This window comes from Gopherus evgoodei, chromosome 7, assembly GCF_007399415.2.
Source record: "Gopherus evgoodei ecotype Sinaloan lineage chromosome 7, rGopEvg1_v1.p, whole genome shotgun sequence".
Taxonomy (NCBI): domain Eukaryota; kingdom Metazoa; phylum Chordata; order Testudines; family Testudinidae; genus Gopherus; species Gopherus evgoodei.
Window position 1 is genome coordinate 103,973,663 of NC_044328.1, and position 17,764 is coordinate 103,991,426.

Consider the following 17,764-nt stretch of genomic DNA (forward strand, 5'->3'; position numbering starts at 1 on the left):
TTTGTTTGTAATACTATGGGATGATGCAGAAAGTGCTTCAGCTTAATTTTTGATATGTAAATTAATTAGCTTGAGCTTTCAGTAGATCAAGAGCCAAATTCTGCCTGTGCATTATTTATACAATAATTTATAAACTAATTTCTAAAGTTCTGTCTTCTCTAGTTAATCTTATATAAATATAAATAAGATTGCCCCCGTGAAGGAAGCACAGCAGTCCACTCCCTACTTCTCCTACAGAGCCTTTAATACTAAGGATGTACTCCAGTTGGAGTTAGGGTACTCCACTCTCCCAGTAGGAAAACACTTGATCAAAGAGGTGGGTCTTGCAATATGTTGTGAATGTGGCAAAGTTTGGACTCAGTCTTGACTGTTTCAGAGGCTGGATCTGCAACCCAGACTCTTCACCAGGAAAGCTTTGGCCAAAGCCCCTTATAGATGCATGTGGGGCTCTTTCAGTTGAAATGCCCCAAATGAATGCTGCCCTGAGAAAGGGAGAGAGAGAGAGAATGAGAGCACACAATGGTCACAGATATGGACAGGGTTCAGCCCAATTTAGGGCTTTGTGGCAGAGGAACGGGACATTGAATTGGATAGGATCCTGTAATAGACTGCAAAGCACTTGTGTAGTATATTCTCTTCAGTCTTTCTTCTTTAGAAGGTGGACCACTATAGACTATATTAGCTGTAATTTCTAGGTAGCATTCATGGGCATTAAACTGGTCTTACCTGGAGTTGACAAAAGCAGGAATTCATAAGACCGACTCTTCTTACAGCAGAAAATGAAAACGTTTCCTGGTCATGTGGATGCTGAAAAGGCTGCTTTGGCCTCTCCTGCTGTTGGACAAGTCTCTGCTCCTGGATGTCGTAACAGTTCATACATACACAGACCTGCCAACGATTCCAGTGGGCGTTGCCTAGGCATATGCAAGGGTAGAATTTGGCCCTGAGTTTGGAGAGGAGAGTTGGTATTGAAGATTCATTTCAAAAGTGGAGCTTTTATGCTTTCCCCCATCCCGCCCCAAATTATGGCACATTAGAAATGTGGTAACTAAATAGAAATTGTTCAACGAAGGTGAGGAAAAAATTGGAAAAATGAGAACTGTATAATACTTTGTTACTATCTGGATGTACTTTGTTGAACTGTATCTGACACCAGTCAAAAGAATCAAAGGAAAGTAGAACAGTGACTGACAACGTAGAGCAACTGACACTGTAAAGTAATCATAACTTTTTGTCCAGAGAATGGTACAGTTCCTGCTATAGAGGACAGACTATAGTTTCTTACACCCTTGATGAATGAAAGACTAACAACACAGTGAAAAAGAATCCTATGAACGTGAGTCACATAGCACCACAGTAGCACTTAAATGCTTTGACTTTCCAAACATGTTGAGTTTAAAGGACAGCAGTAGCAGCCTTTATATTAATACCAAACTATATAAAAGGTTAAAACAAAGGCTTCCAAACCTTAGTGCTCTAAGGTATTGCTATCTATCCCTCCCCCTGCAAATGCATGCACAAATGGAAGTAAATATTGGTTTAATAGTGACTAATTTTAATTAGGATTGACCTAGATGTAAATGGGGCTCCTACAAGCCACTGTAACACTTTCAGCAGCCCTGCAAGCGACAAGTATTCCACATCTCTGAGAATTATGTTTTACTGTTTGAAGCTACAGCAGTTGGGATGGCCCTTGCCTTAAGTGTTGTATCACTGCATTTCCTGCAACGGAGGCCATTCTCCATCCTTGACATATGCCATCTCTTGCATCAATGTTGACTGACATTAGGGCCCCCTCTAGCAACTCCTGACCTTGTTACAGGATACAGTCATTCTTCATGTTATTGTTTCCTGCTATGGCTCTGTTTTTTCTCAATTTAAAAATTCTCCATGGATTTTAATGAAGTTTCCCTAGGCTGATGAATTCAATGGTGGGTGTGTGTGTGTGTGGGCTTGCTATCCAGGTGTATTTCCTGTGCTCTTGTGTGAACTAACTTTGTGTGAACTAACAGAAGCTGTAAAGAATGCCTTTCAACTGCCTATCTTAGTCTGGGTAATCCTTTGCAGCTACAATTGTGTTATTTTTAGCACTCAGTAAATTGAAAAGATGTTCACAGGACAAGGTCATTGAAAGTTAAGCACTGTGAGGTTCATTTCCAGCAATAACACAGGACTTGTTTTATGTTCTCTGCATTGTGATATAAGAAGTTATTTCTTTTTTTAGTTGAATCTTCATGCCCCGTTCAACTTTGGAAACCTATGATTAAATGTTAATTTACCTTTCATGTGTGTGTATGTGTTTTCTTCCGTATATAGAAATCAGTGAAGATATGTATTTGTAAACAGAGTTTTTCCCACCCTATAATACATGGCTTACTCTTGTTTGTTAGTAGTAACTAACTCCTTTTGTTGTGAGAGAAAAGTCTGATGTGGTGAAAATTATAAGACTGACACAAGTAGAAATTTGCCAGAAACAGAGTAACCATGAAATCTGCTCTACTTCTCGGCACTTGAACATTAAGATTTCTTTCTCTTTTTTGATGTGGTGCAGCAACTGTTGTTGTGACCACTAAAGCTAACTTGTGTCTTGCTGTACCAGAACATAACATGATGTTTCCCATCACAAATGTAAAGACAACCCAATAAACTAACACCTTCTATTCCTGCTGCCCCTTAGTGGGGGGCACCTCACTGGCCAATGATTAGGAGATAGTTTGTCACAGTTTTACCCAGAAGCGGTTGATTTCTTCATATTCAGAAGGAGGAGTGTGCATGAGAGTGGTTCTATTTACAGAGAAACACCCTGGATTTAAAGAGAATCTAGCGGTAGGGAAATAATGTGAAGATAAACAAACAAATGTTTCAAATACTTTAAACCAGTGGTTCTTAATCTGGGGTGCACACACCTCCTGGGGGTGCAAGATGCCCTTTCTGGGGGTGCAAGACATGCCAGATTTTTTTAGAAGGTAAATCATCGAAAACACAAATTAAGCACAGGCACATAAGTACAACTCCTTTGTTTCATCAAACCTATGTATTTATTAACATTATACATTTTTAACGATTACTGTAATATACAAACAAAAATATATTTTGGTTGAAGGGGTGCGAGAACATATTTTTTAAGTTTAAGGGGTGTGAGAACATATTTTGATTTTTGATAAGGGATGCAAGAACATATTTTGAAAACCAAAGGGGTGCAGGCTGCAGTAAAGATGAAGAACCACTGCTTTAAAGCTACAGCATTCTATTTCTAATACATTTTATATCAAGTACAGAAAGGCATTATTACATATGAAATTTGCTCATAAACTGAATTACACAGTACTTTCTGGTGATTTCATTCTTGTACTTTCCTTCTGTTTTTGACATGGAATTGGCTAAAATAGCAAGAGTTGCTTAACCTAGAAATTGTGTGAACATTAGATTTCCATTTTGCTAATGGATGATTTTAAACTAGTTAAACAAATAATGTTTGAGGGAACTGGGATTGTTTAGTCTGCAGAAGAGAAGAAGGAGGGGGGATTTGATAGCTGCTTTCAACTATCTGAAATGGGGGTTCCAAAGAGGATGGATCTAGACAGTTCTCAGTGGTACCTGATGACAGAACAAGGAGTAATGGTCTCAAGTTGCAGTGAGGGAGGTTTAGGTTGGATATTAGGAAAAACTTTTTCACTCAGAGAGTGGGGAAGCAGTGGAATGGGTTACCTAGGGAGGTGGCAGAATCTCCTTCCTTAGAGGTTTTTAAGGTCAGGCTTGAGAAAACCCTGGCTGGGATGATTTAGTTGGGAATTGGTCCTTCTTTGAGCAGGGGGTTGAACTAAATGACCTCCTGAGATCCCTTCCAACCCTGATATTCTATGATTCTATGATAATCTTGTCTTGGAAATCTCTGGTGCAATTCAAAGCAATACAGTCTCTTCATATTGGACTGGTGAACAAAATGCATGAATAATATTGAAACAGCCCGCCCATCACCTCTTGCAAAATAAGCATGATATTGCTTTAGAAAACATAGTATTGTATCATGAGAGACTATCCCAGTCTTTCCTGTCTATGGGCCACATTCTGATACAAGAGGGTGAGAGGGTACAAGAAGCTCTTTTAGTTTCTGGGTCTGATGACAGTCCTGGTGCTCAAGGAGTACAAGGACTCCACAAAACTTGTTCCCCGAGTGGAGCTAGGTTCCACAAAGAGGGCAAGAAGTAGGGGAAGGACCTACCATTCACACCTACCGCTTTCCCACCTACCCGCCAGAAGAGATGGCCAAGCATCTGTGAGACACTCTATTGTGACCCAGGAACCTTTTGATACCAACATAAAGAAGGCACGGTGGTGGATAGAGTTTTTCAGGGAAACCCTGGGTCAGTTATATGAATAATAATTCACTAAAAAATGCCATGTAAGGTCTCTGCTGAAAGCTAGTAACACACTAGTTCTCATAACCATTACAAAACGTATGTACAAATATATAAGGAATTATTTACCTACACTGGACATTATGTTCTTAACATCTGTGAGTTAAAGCAGCTCACCAGGAGTTGACAAATGCGTTCCTTTTGGACAGGCAAGGGATGCTTATCTATCTGCCTATTTATATGCAAATTGAGCATTGCATACTTAACAATGTATACCATTCTGCATAGTAAGTCCCCAACTCATCAAGATAAAGTAATTAACAAGAGGTCGCAAAATCCCCAGAAAGGAATACAAAGTAGGAGGGTGTCCTGTTTATGAATAAAGGTCAAAGGACTGTTTTGATATATCTGGGGTTGCAAAGTAATACCTGTGAAATAAACTGGTAGTGGGTTTCCTTCGTAATGGGACAATGACAGCCACGCCTGGCTGTAAGACGCTGGAAGGATTTTGGATTAGCTTTTGCTCTCGTGACATAATAATGTGCTGTTAGTTAAGTTTAGGCTCTAGAGTGCATGTTAGGATTTTATTTTATATGTAACCCTTTGTTTCCGGTATTTGATTGCTATCATTTGAATCTCTGTTCTTAAATAAACCTATACTTGCTTTCTCTGTGAGCTAATCTAAGTGCTGTGTGTTAAGTGGAAGTGCAACTGGTAAGTTGTGGGGCACTGTTCATTCGGGAACAGAGAATCTGGAATTCTGTGAGTGTCCAGTGGATCAGGGGCTGGGCATTCCAGGGAAATGCTTGGCGGACTTGAGGGTTGGAGTGTGCCTATAGCTAATCTGCAGAGGACAGCAGAGTCCAATGGGCTGAGAGGGAAGTGCTTGTGCTGCCTGTGGCTGGTGGTGTCAGGAAGCTGACCCTTGGGCACAGACAAGGCTTCCTCATGCTAAGAGCAGCTGGTAGTGACATGCCCCACAACCATGGGTTCCCATCACAACTCTGCCTGAGGCACAGTTTACTCATAAACTGCTAACCACGTGTACTTCCCAAGGTCCTTTGTGTGTGTCTGCCCAGGCTGGCTTGAGAGGTGGAAGCTCCTGATTGACTGGACTAGGGGAAGAGGAGAGTGGTACCAGCTAGGGATTGAGAATGTCAAACCTTGCCAGTGCCCCTGCTTGGTTACTGCATAGCTTAAGGGAGACAATGTAAGATGCTGTTTAAGAGGCGACTCTTAGCTCCTTCTGATGGCAGTTACAATTTGTTTGGCTTTAGCCCTTCAAGGGAGTGAAACAAAAGCTTTTTAATCAGATGCTGGAGAGCAAATCCGGGGATGGAAGTTATGGTCTTTCCACTTGGAAAACTGATTTTGGGAGCTAGATCAGCATTTTGGTCTTGCTTTTTGCCTTATTTTGTCTTCCTTTGGTTCTTGTTCATACAACCCGTAATTAACCCATGTAACTCATTGCTAAAAAGATATAATTGAGGCCAGGAGCTTAGTAGGATTCAGATAAGATTTGGAAATGTATATGGCTAATGAGAGCATCCATTGGATAGGATAAAAAATGTTTAAAAGGGATATAAATCCTCCCACTTCAGGCCATTGACTAACCACTAATTACATGAATTATAGAGAAACTTCCCCTATGAGCGATTTTATTCCATAATTACCATTTTTGCAGGGTTTTTTTTCACCTTCCATTGATGCATCTGGGAGAAGCCAGTGTCTGAGACAGGAGCAGCCATTTGCCTATTGGGTCACTTGTTTGCCCTGGAAGTTTTCAGTTTTCTTTTTCAGCTAGATGAGGTGAAGATATGAATCCAGTAGGAGACTTGGTTTGTATTTTGTTTGTGTGTAACAACTTTGGCTGAGAGCCTTTTGCGAGGTTGGTTTGTGATAGCCTCTTTCCCCAAAACTCCAGCAGAGGTTTGGAGTAAGCAGGGTCTGAGACATGTAGGTGAGGGGTGGGCTTGCAGAACAGGCTTTTATGGACTGGCTCAGATGCAAGCACACACCCCCTACAGTGAACTCAGTCTTTTGATAGAAGGTTTGGTTTAGGGGATGCAAGGCCTTTGGAGTCAAGAATGACCACAGGGAATAGCGATGCTGGGTTACCTTACACTTAATTACAAGTTAGATAAAGTTACAGCCAGAGGACTTTAAATCAAATTTCATGTGTCTGCATACTTATTGGTGCTGTTACAAGTAGCAGTGGTAAAATAGGTTTCAATTTTCAATCAATTCCCAACTTATAATAATAAGCTGTTGTGTGTGCTGTACATCTTTGCAGATATAGATAAAATGTATGTCAGATAAGTATGATTAAAGTTAATTAGTGAGTTCATGTTGCTGCTACAGTAAATAGAAACAGATGTTACTTGACATAAAAGTAATAGAAACAAAAGGATAAAGAAAATGGGAATTGGAAAAGCATGTCTGAGATAAAGTATAGGATTTACATGTTGTTTTATTTAGATATTTTAGACCATTTTTGTCCCAGCTTGAGAAGTATAAATTGGGATCAATTTCATTATCATGCTTGATTATTTACTCCTGTTACACCAAAGAACAAGTTCTTTTGTCAGCTTTTCTTGTTGTATTTTGTTCGTTTTTTGTAGCAGCATTTAATTAGAAATTTCATTTTTCAGTCACGGGTGACTATGAAGGTACTTCTAAGATAAATTTAGGGACAGAGTATTTTCTAATACCATAGAAATGTAATTTTCTGTGAGTTTTATATGTTTATTTTAATACGTAATCTGTTATCAAAATAGGAAGAGGTTTTGCTGAAGATGGTTTCTTTAGTGGTATTTAAAAGACACTCAGTGTATAATGAGATAGTAAAATAAAATACATGATACTTGTCTCTCTAGCTGCAGATCTCTAATTCTACTACAAAATAGCATTTATCACTTCATTAGTTCCTCTACCATTTTTGTGGCAAAGTGTTTGCATGAACAATTTAGTTACATTGGTAGATGAATGTTTGAAACTACAGGTTCCATGGATTCATAATAGGGATTTCTCTCATTAACTTAATACCTGTGTAAATAAAACAGTTGCATGAACAACAGTGTGTGTGGACTTCAGTGGGATTGCATTGGGCATAATGCTAGAATTAATCTCAATGAAATTCAGATATAAAATTGTTAGCTTTTTAACTGCTATATTTCTGGTTTTAGGAAATTTCCATTAAAATCAATGGGAATCTTCCCACTGACTTAGGCAAGGTTCTAAGCATTCTGGCCCTGATCCAGCAGAGCACTTGAGCATTTGTTTGATCATATGCTTAAATACTCGGTTGGATCAGGGACAAATTGCTCAGTAGTACAGATGTTCAAAAGTCAGAATTCACGTTCTACAAGAAATTCTGAAAAACAACCCACTGTACTTCATATAAAAAAGTAGAAATTTTGACATTTCCTACAGAAGGGAAAATCCTTCCCAAATTCCTTTTGAAATAATCAAAACATTTTATTTTAAAAAATTTGAAACAAAATTGAGCATGGGAGCTCCATCTCCATGGCTCTGAGGGCTTCTAGGCTCCTGGCTCCTTGTCAGCGCAAGTGGACTGACAAGGAGAAAGCAGCTGTGGATCTTGGGAACCTGTGTTCCCAGCTCTGCTGCAGGGAGTTCAAAAGCCCTGACATGAGCCATGGTTCTCAGGGCTTCCAGGATCCCTGTTACGGGGCCAGGAAGTGAGGCTTCCAGGCTCCAAGAAGTCCTGGGATCTCCAGCCCTGGAGCAGACTGCCTGGTGAGACTGTTCAGAGCTGAGGACATTAGAAGTCCTAGAGTCCCTAGCACCTCACCAGGCAAGCTGGCAGGAAACCATTGGAAATCTGCCTGTGTTTCATTAAAAGTCCATCATAACTGAAACGTTTCAGCAAAACGATTTGGTTTTGACAAAACACCATATTCCAGGGGGGAAATGCTGTTTAGTCCAACCAGCTCTACTCAGTAGCTTGCAGGATCAGACCCCAGTATGCTCTTTAGATCAGGCTTTCTATCTGTTTTTCTGTAAGGAATTATATTTTGAATCAGTAATTCTAAAAGATATTAAAGGTGTACAACAGCACAGTAAACTACACTGTGGCATATATTAGATAATGCAAGACAGTAATCTCTTCAGTGTTGTTTTATATGCTTTATGCTGCAGTCATCACCAGGAAGCATATGTCAGTATGAGAGCTGGATAGAAACTTGAACATCACTGTTGATTAGTGATTGTACCATTTCACAAATGGATTAGGGATATTGCAAATACTTTCTTTCCATATGATTCCAGTGAACAAGAATGAGATTGATATGTGCTTGTTGCTGTTGTTATCTATTTCAATAGCAGATTTGTTTTACAAAGAGGTTCATGGCATGTTGCTGTCCCTGTGTCTCTGTTCTTCTCCCTCTGAAATTCTTTGTGTTTTACCTTAGAATCATGAAAACTCATTTCAGGGTCATTTTCATCCAAACTGCCTTTCACCTTCGGATTCACTACCAAGTCCTCCCTGTTGGTCAGAATCAAGTCTAAAATAGCCACCCCCCTGGTTACTTACGCTATTTTTTAAAACAAAAAGTTGTTCCCAATAAATTCCAAGAACTTATTGGAAATGTTGTGTTTTGCCATATTATTTTCCCAACAGATGTCTGGGTAGTTAAGTTCCCCTATTACCATCAAGTCTTGGGTTTCAGATATTTCTGTTGTTTGTTCTAGAGAGGCATCATCTACCTCCTCTTCCTGATTTGGTGATCTATAGTAGTATACCCTACAGTGACATCACCTCTGTTTCTTACCCCTTTATCTTTACCCAGAGACTTTCAACTGGTCGGCCCCCTCACCTCCTTCTGGACCTCAGAACAAGTGTATATCTTCCTGACATGTAATGCAACCCCTCCTTCCTTTTTTATCCTGCCTGTCCTTCCTGAAAAAGCTATACCCTTCCATCTCAATAATCTAGTCATGAGACTTATCCCTCCAAGTCTCTGTGGTGCCGATGAAGTCATAGTTTAACTTATGTATTAATACTTCCAGCGTTCTGTTTATTCCCCATACCCTTTGCCTTTGTGTCAAGACCTCTAAGTTGTTGAGCACTTTCCTCCATTTATTTCCTTATTGTTGCTCCTGTGACCCTACTGTAATTTTTCATGTCCTCCCCAACATCTAGCCCTCTGTTTAAAGTCACTTTGTTTATGCTTACCTGTGGGCTTTTCTCACCTGCACTCTTTGAATATAGCTAGTCCTTTGAACCATACCTGTACTAGCTCCGAACGAGCTAGCGTGCTGAAAATAGGATAGCTGCAGTGGTATTTTAAAAATGAGGTAGCAGCAGGCACTGAGAGCATTATATTACTACGGCATTTTAGGAATCTCTTAATGGCAAGCAGATTTTCAAGCACTCGCCATGTCTATAAAATTATTTTTCTCCCACAGAAAGATTTTATATGAAGCTGGAGAGAAAAGCAAAGGTATATGGGTGATGTCCTCCACCTTTTACCACATGTGCCGCAGTTGTTGTGTTGTCAGAAATGGTAAATGCTTGGGAAACACAGTTGATGTTGCTGCTAAGTATCTCCAAAATAGGCCACTAAGAGGTCTTACAAATAATAGTGTGGATAGTTATAATAATAATAAGAGACTAGACAGTTACAGTCCTTTAACAGGTATAGCAATTTAATTTAACCAGACTGTAGAAGGAGTAGGGGTGGGGGAACTAAGTGTTGAATCAGAATTGCAGTGACCCTGGGAGGAAAATTAATGGAAAAGGTAGATAACTGTGTTTCTGTAGGGTGGGCCGATTGGGACAGCAATGGAGGAACGAACACATTGGCTGAGGTGCTGGGTCAGAGAGATGGGACGGGGAGGAAATCAATTTAAAAAAATGTATTTTGTATATGTATTCTGTGTTATCTATCTGTTACTCTTTGTCTTGTGTAATTAGACGGTGAGATTGTCAGAGTAAGGAACTATCCCTTTCTATGTATTTGTACAATGTCCGGAATCACAATTTATATACCATGTCACCCGCTAGCTGTATCTTACATCTAAGTCTCATCAAGTGATGGGTGAAATGTTTTCTGTGACTGCAAAAAGAAAAGAGAAATAAGAGCATAATAACTTCTGGGAATACATTGCAGTGTTCAATTTAAATGAAGATAATGTTTCCTAACTGTCATGATACTGAGATGCTCTTAGTAGTTTGTTCTTTCAGAAGTTGTCCGCAAGCTTTTACTGTAGGTTCTATTATACTGTCTCTGCAGATGCTGTTAGTGTGTTTGAAGGATGAACTTTCTGGTTCAGGCAGATGCATTAGTTGAGAGGATGCAAACTTATGACAGCACATTGAGTGCCTGTAGGCGAGATAAAGAAAAAATCTACATAAACTAGGTTATTTTCCTCTTGCTTTCCCCCTGAAATTGAAGAGACACATCCGTATTGATCACATCTTCTTTCTTCAGTGTTTATACCTGACTTCTTCTTCATTGGCAGTGATTGATAGTAACACATAGAATAAACTGACATATTTTACCTGTATCAGGTAGCAGTTGAGTGCCCCCTTTGTATTTTATCACTTCGGTTTTAACGCTAGTTAATTTTGGGCATGACCTCAAAGGCTCCTGACATTGTAGGGCCTCTTCTAGCCACATATCTATAGCACTCTTGGCCAACATTTTATTTGCTTGATTTGCTTTTACTCCCTCCTGCAGTATGTACTTTTCAAATGTAATGAAAGGTCTGACCTGTGTGACTCATATTCTCTCCAAGACCTTTTCATCGCATTCACTTTCCAAAATGTTGGTCCATGGCTCAGTGTTCATCTTTTCCCATCTTATAGTTTCATCAGAATTAGAAAAGGTATTTTCTAAGGACCATATTACAGGCTTCCATGATGCTGAAAGTATGGGATGAAAGGAAGCTACTGCTTTTAGAGTTGGAGAAGTTATGCAATATGTGCAAATTATTTAGGTTTGGATGGATTTATTGGTAAATGTCGGCATGTTGATGTCACCATACACACACAAACCAGCAATATTTCCATTGATAATAAATGAAGTTTACAACTAGGCAAAGTAAGAAAACTGCTGCTTGAGAACTTAACAGAGTTTGATTTCAGGCTATTGACTGCACCACAACTAAGTGGGGCAGATTTTGTCTGGGGTTTACCCAAATAAGGGCACCTCTGCTTTGTGGGGGGCTCGGGGGGCCGAAGGAGGTCAGAAACTACTGTAAAAAGGGTGCTCGGTGGTCAGCTTTGCAGCAGTGACTCACCCCCCAGCCCCCCCAGGAATATGCATAAAGGTTCCTGGGTGGGGCAAGTCTCTTTGCTCCATGCAATGAGGAAGCCAGCACCCACCCTCCCTCTCCTAGTGGATGCGAATGGCAGGCTGGGCTGGACCTGCTGTGGGCTTTACGCTAGTCACCTCTTTTAAAGGGGGGCTGGGAAGGAATTTTTCCCACACCACCACAATTGACTTTGGTGGAGTGTGGGTTTTTTGCCTTCCCCACAGCGGGTGTGTGGATGGCCCTTTTCTGGTGAGAAGAAAAGGTGGTAGGCCATATGTCGCACCTTATTTTGTTCGGTTGGGCTGATGTTCAGTGCAGGTACTCCACAGGGATGGCAGCCAGTGACCAGATAAATGGCCTGGTAAAGGATTTAAAAGGAGGTACTGGATAATGGAACAGAATAGGCGAGGGGGCTGGGGACTCCTATGATTGGTACGGCTGGGAGCCAACCCTTGCTACTCTCCCCTTCCCCCCCCCATTCTCATAGCCCTCCTTAACCCGCATACGAGGGTAGTGGATGGTAAGGTCCAAGCCATGGATCGGCTGAGGGACCTGGATGGAAAAAAAGTGGGGCTGGTGAAAGCCCCAGAGAATTGATTTGAATAAGCATGGATTTGCCTGCACTATACACCTCATCTGCCAGGTAGTCCCAGACATCTAGATATTTAAGTTGCAGCCTGATTAAAACCCATAACAAGTCTCCTGTTCTTCTTGTGGTGTACCCAGTCAGTAACCTTGTTTGTTTTGACATGATATTGACAATTCGTGTTTAACGGCTATAAAGCTTCAACTTTCTGAACCAGAACAACTGCTGTCATTAAATAATGTCATTACTGCCCTCCATAATTTCCTGCAACTGTGAAAATTTAAATAGGTAAAAATAGAAAAAAATGCTTAAAAACAAACATCAATATTGTCCATCAGAATGTTTTTTAAATCGAATTTCACCAAGCCTAAGCTGCTTGCACTAATGAGTTCCATGCCTCTATTTGTAGCATCAATAAGAAGTTAAACAGGTTTTCATTAGTTACTACTTGAGTTCAGAAGTTTCCTTTCTTTAAACCCCTGAGTAAGAAGGAAAAGCAGAGAGCTGCTTCTCTTTCATTGGTATCCTAGTAGCTGCTGATACTGTGATAGACTGTAGGCAGTTTAATTTATATTAATATTTGGTTCAACTTAAAAGAGCATGAGTGTGCTGCACAGGCAGGAAAGGAAATGGAAAAGAAAGAGCTGCCCTAAGATGTGCCTTAGAACATTCAGACTTTCACGTAGCACTGCTCTCTCAACCTAGGAACTAAGAGAGAACCACTTTGGGAGAGCAGTCCTACAGTCTTTCTTTACTTGAGCCCTCATTAACTCTTCTCCAAGACAGTTATTGCTGCTAGATAGACTCCAAAGTGTGTCAGGTAAACAGAGTTAATTTCTGTAGTGTAATGTTACATTCTGTCATTTAGCTGAAAACAGTTGTTCTGCACAACTTTTCAGGCACATGACTGAAGTACAGGTTTAGAAACTAAAAACAAAATCTGTGTATTTACAGTATATGGCCCTAATCACTGTAGTGCCTGAGCATGGCTACTTAGAAGTGCTTTTCAACCTTAAATACACTCAGTGAAGATAATGGGCCTGATTCTGCTTCCAGTGAAATAATTAGGCAAGCTCCCGTTGAATTCAGCAGAAGCAGAGTAAAGTGTACAGTTTGCCTTCTTTAACTACATTTGTATATTTTTTCATTGCAAATGTGTGGCCCCTCTGATTTGCTGAAAACTATATTAAGAAATGCTGAGCAAAACAGAGCAGGCAAAGATTTCAAACACTGGGTCTTGAGTAAGAATTGTGACTCTTAGTGAGAATGCCTCTGCCCATCTTAGAGGTGCAGGATTGCTTGAGTTGCCAACTTCCCACGCGCACAAAACTGAACACCCCTGCCCTGCCCCTTCTCCAAAGCCCCGCCCCTTCTCTGAAGCCCCACTGCCCACTCACTCCATCCTTGCTCCTTCTGTCGCTCATTTTCACCATGATGGGATAGGGGGTTAGGGGGAGTGAGGGATCCGGCTGGGGGTGTGGGCTCTGGGATGTGGCCATGGATGAGGGATTTGGGGTGCAGGAGGGGCTTCAGTCTGGGACTGAGGGGGTTGGAAGGAGGGAGGGGATCAGGGCTGGGGCAGGGGGTTGGGATCCAAGCAGGGGCCATAAGGTTTCCGCTGGGGGTGTGGGCTCTGGGGTGGGGCTGGGGAATGATGGGTTTGGGGAGCAGGAGGGGCTCCAGGCTGGGGATGAAGGGTTTGGAGAGTGGGAGGGGGCTCTGGGTTGAGGTACAGGAGTGTGTGAGGTCTCAAGCTGGGAGTGCAGACTCGGGTGGGGCTGGGGATGAGGAGTTTGAGGTGCAGGAAGGTGCTCTGGACTGGGAGCAATGGGTTCGGAGGGAGGGCGGGGGATCAGGGCTGGGGCAGGAGGTTGGGATGCAAAAGGAATTCTGGGGTGCAGGCTTCAGTTGGCACTTACCTCAAGCCGCTCCCGGAAGCAGTGGTATGTATCCCCCTCCAGCTCCTACACAGAGGTGCAGCCAGGCGGCTCTGTGTGCTGCCCTATCTGCAGGCACCACCCCACAGCTCCCATTGGCCGTAGTATCCAGACAATGGGAGCTTCAGGGCCGGCACTTGGTGTAGGGGCAGCGTGCAGAGCCAGAGGGGATACATGCCACTGCTTCTGAGAGCCATGGGGAGATCAGGCAGGGAGTCTGCCTTAGCCCCACTGCGCCACCAACTAGACTTCTAACAGCCCAGTAACTGGAGCCACCAGGCTCCCTTTCGACCAGGCAGACACCTGGCTGTCTTATGGATTGGGCCAATAGGGGGATGACCACCCCTGAGTTCCTGGTTGGAGGAAGGCTCTGCCTTCTGACACCAAGGCTCCTTTTTCACCTACTGCAAACACGTGTATTAATCATGTTTAAGCAGGGGCAGGGTGTAGCAATGTCCCAGCATCCCCAGGGCACCCACTGTCCACTTGAAGAGTAGAGGAGACTGATTGGCTCCCTCCCCCACAAAATCCTCTGTGTTTAAACATTCCTGGGCATGCAGCAATCACTCTTGCTTCTGAAAGCTGCCATGCCCTACAGATGATGCAACTGTCAGACCTCAGTGTCTGGGCTTGTTGCAGGTGTCCAGTTCACCTTTTGGGGTCAGGAAGGAATTTTGCCCTCGGGGTTAACATTGAGAAGGTGTCCAGTGGTTTTTTTCTCTTTCATCAGAGGGGCAGGTGGATATTGTTAGCCTGTTCAGTAAGGAAAATCTTCTCAGACTGAACTACATCGAGTATGCCAAGCCCAAGCATTAAAAATCATGAATCAGACCCCGGGAATCATGTTTGGCTTAAAAATTGTGATTTTATAAAATGGTGATTATATATATATATATGCTTCTGTGTTTTGAGCCTTTAGGGTTCACATGAAAGCTAGGAACTTACATTCTCCCCCCCCACACACACACACCCCATTTAAATGAAAGCTGAGATTTTCATGAAATAACATGATTCCAGAAAATGAGGCTTTAAAACACCCACCAATTATCACAGTGCTCATGATAAAATCTCAGACAGGAGAAGAGAGAAATTGGTGTGATTCAGCAGTGGTTTGAATCATGAATTCAGTACTGGGGTTTGGCTAATAGACCTAACTCTCATTCCTTAGTTGTATAGCTTGAGGCCACTGAACACCAGGCTAGACCTAGTGCCTTGGAGTTTGTGGGGGAGTGATCAACCTCATAGCCCTTTAATATTAAAGTTAATAAAAATTGCAGCATGCTGCAACATTCACTTATCTTTCTCCATTCTCCAGTGTGTCCTGATCAATCAGACCGTGCAGCTGACCCTAGATATAAGTTATTTGTTGGGGCAGTAGTTTTTGTAATGTTTGGGGCATTTTCCTGTATTTTTGTTGTTTGACTCTGTTCTGTAATTTGATTATCACACTCAGTTTTCTTTATTTTGAATATTGACTGAAAGCCATTTTTCCTGCTAATTTAAATGTAAAAATATTTTCTTTCCAAAGAGGATCAATGAGAAAATACTGGTTTGTGAAATATTAGAGTACATGGGGTCATCCAAACATATCCTGTGTTTTATCACTATTCTCAATAGAGGACTTCTGAAAAATAGGAAGTGTGGATAGAGACTGTCTTTAAACAAATGCAGCCTGCTTCTCTGAAGTACAGTATACTTTAGTGAATTAAAACACAGCTTACTCCACTCAAATTACTGCCATAGAACTAATGTTGTTAAACTATTCCTTGCTGATTTTTTTAATTAAGCTTCCACAAAGCTTCCATGTTCTTTTGGGCATTTTTTTTATGCTGATGGGGAACATCTACTAGAGTCAGTAAAATCCTCATCTTGTGATTTTTTTAAAGTTCAGTATTTTTAAAAATTCTTGATATATAGATTACTTCTCTTAGTTGTAGACTGTATAAGTTAAAAGTTGATGGATGTGTGCTTTGTTGAAATTCTTATTTTATAAACAGTATTTATGTATTTTAAAAGAAAATTATCTCAGTATTTTCTGAAGACTTGCTTCTGTTGAAGTCTGCAGAGACAGTCCAGGCTATGTCTTGCCTTTTATAGGCTCGCTCCTGCCATATTTTTCTCAGATGGGTAGTGCTTGCTTATGCAAGTTATAAGATTGACTGGAGGTTGAATAAGTGTTCCAAGATTGGGTCCTAATGTACTTTGTAACAACATATTGTTCATAATGCTTGCATTTTTTGCATTCATAGACCTCAGAGCCCTTTGCAAAGCAAGTGAAATAGTTTCCCCATTAGTGAAATAGGGATAATGATGAGGCAGAGAGACTTGCTCAAAGTGACATAGGGGAAGAGCCAGGAATGAAGACCATGTCTCCTGATGCCCAGTCCACTGTTTTAGCCTCAGACCACCCTAGCTTCATAAGCATGTGTTCTCTGATAGGAATTTCTCAGAAATCCAGATGCTGTGGGAAGCTTTTCTTACATCTGAAGACTAGAAAACAGGACTAATTTTGTCATTTAATAAAGGATTAAATTTTATGGATTTAAGAACAGTTAACACATTTTCAGTTTGATAAGAAATGGCAGTGCTGATGTTTCCTGTTCTTCAGTGATTAAAATGACTCAAACTCTGGACTGCGGAAGGTTTTCCACAAAGAAGAACTTCTGTAAATGTTTCTCCTGGTAATGCAATTAGGAAATATTGGCCTCAGTTAATGTAACTGAAACAAAACATGTTGTCCTCATCAAACTAGTTCAACTTGTTAAACAGGCATAGCCTTGTCTACAAAGTTAAAAAACAGGGGGATATAGTGTTCCCATGGAAACTCTGTTAAAATACTGATTTGTGGATATGATCATAATCAGTACCATAATCTAATATAAGTGAATTAAATGAAAAAGAATCTCAGCTATGAAGTCAGCACCCTATAAGCATATCCTTACATATGCAGAAATTATGTCTTCGAAGCAGAACTCCTTATAGACACCATTTTCTAACTCCTTTGTTGGCTCAAGCAAAGAGTTTTGTATGTAATCCTCCTATTTTTCCATCTACTCTCATTTTACCATTTTTTATTATAAAAATGATTTAAGACCAGAATAAAATTAAATCCCTAAAAATGTTTTACCCAAGTTAATACTTTATTTTATTTCCTTTGTTTTTAGTGAAACAGAAGAAAACTAGTGTTCAGTGGTTTACAGCTTAGTTTCTATTCATTTTTTCTGGCGCTAAGAAGTTCCATTTAATAGGGAGAAAGAAAAACCATACTTATCTCATAGATGTGATGTGAGGGTTAGTTAATATTGGTAAAGCACTCTTACATCTACATCTGAAAGATAACAAGAAATGCAGTGTTCTCCTTATTCATTATTATGATTAATTAAAGATTCTGAATGGAAATGTTAATAAACTGAACATTTTAGAAAATAATTCAAAATTTTGGGGGAAATGGGGACATTTCTCAAAAGCACCTAAGTAATTGAAGTGCCTAAATCCCATTTTCCAAGTATTTAGGCACTTAGGGCCAATTTTTTCAAAATATTTAGGGTGCCTAAAAAACAGATAAGCACCTAGTGGAAAAGCACTTAGGCCCAGATTTTCAA

At 40.8% G+C, this 17,764-nt stretch overlaps 1 protein-coding gene across 7 annotated transcripts in view; it reads left to right on the forward strand.

Annotated features, from left to right (window-relative positions):
- CACNA2D3 (calcium voltage-gated channel auxiliary subunit alpha2delta 3) overlaps positions 1 to 17,764 on the forward strand; it is an 828,400-nt gene that overhangs the window by 724,103 nt on the left and 86,533 nt on the right. The gene's annotated exons all lie outside the window — the stretch shown is intronic.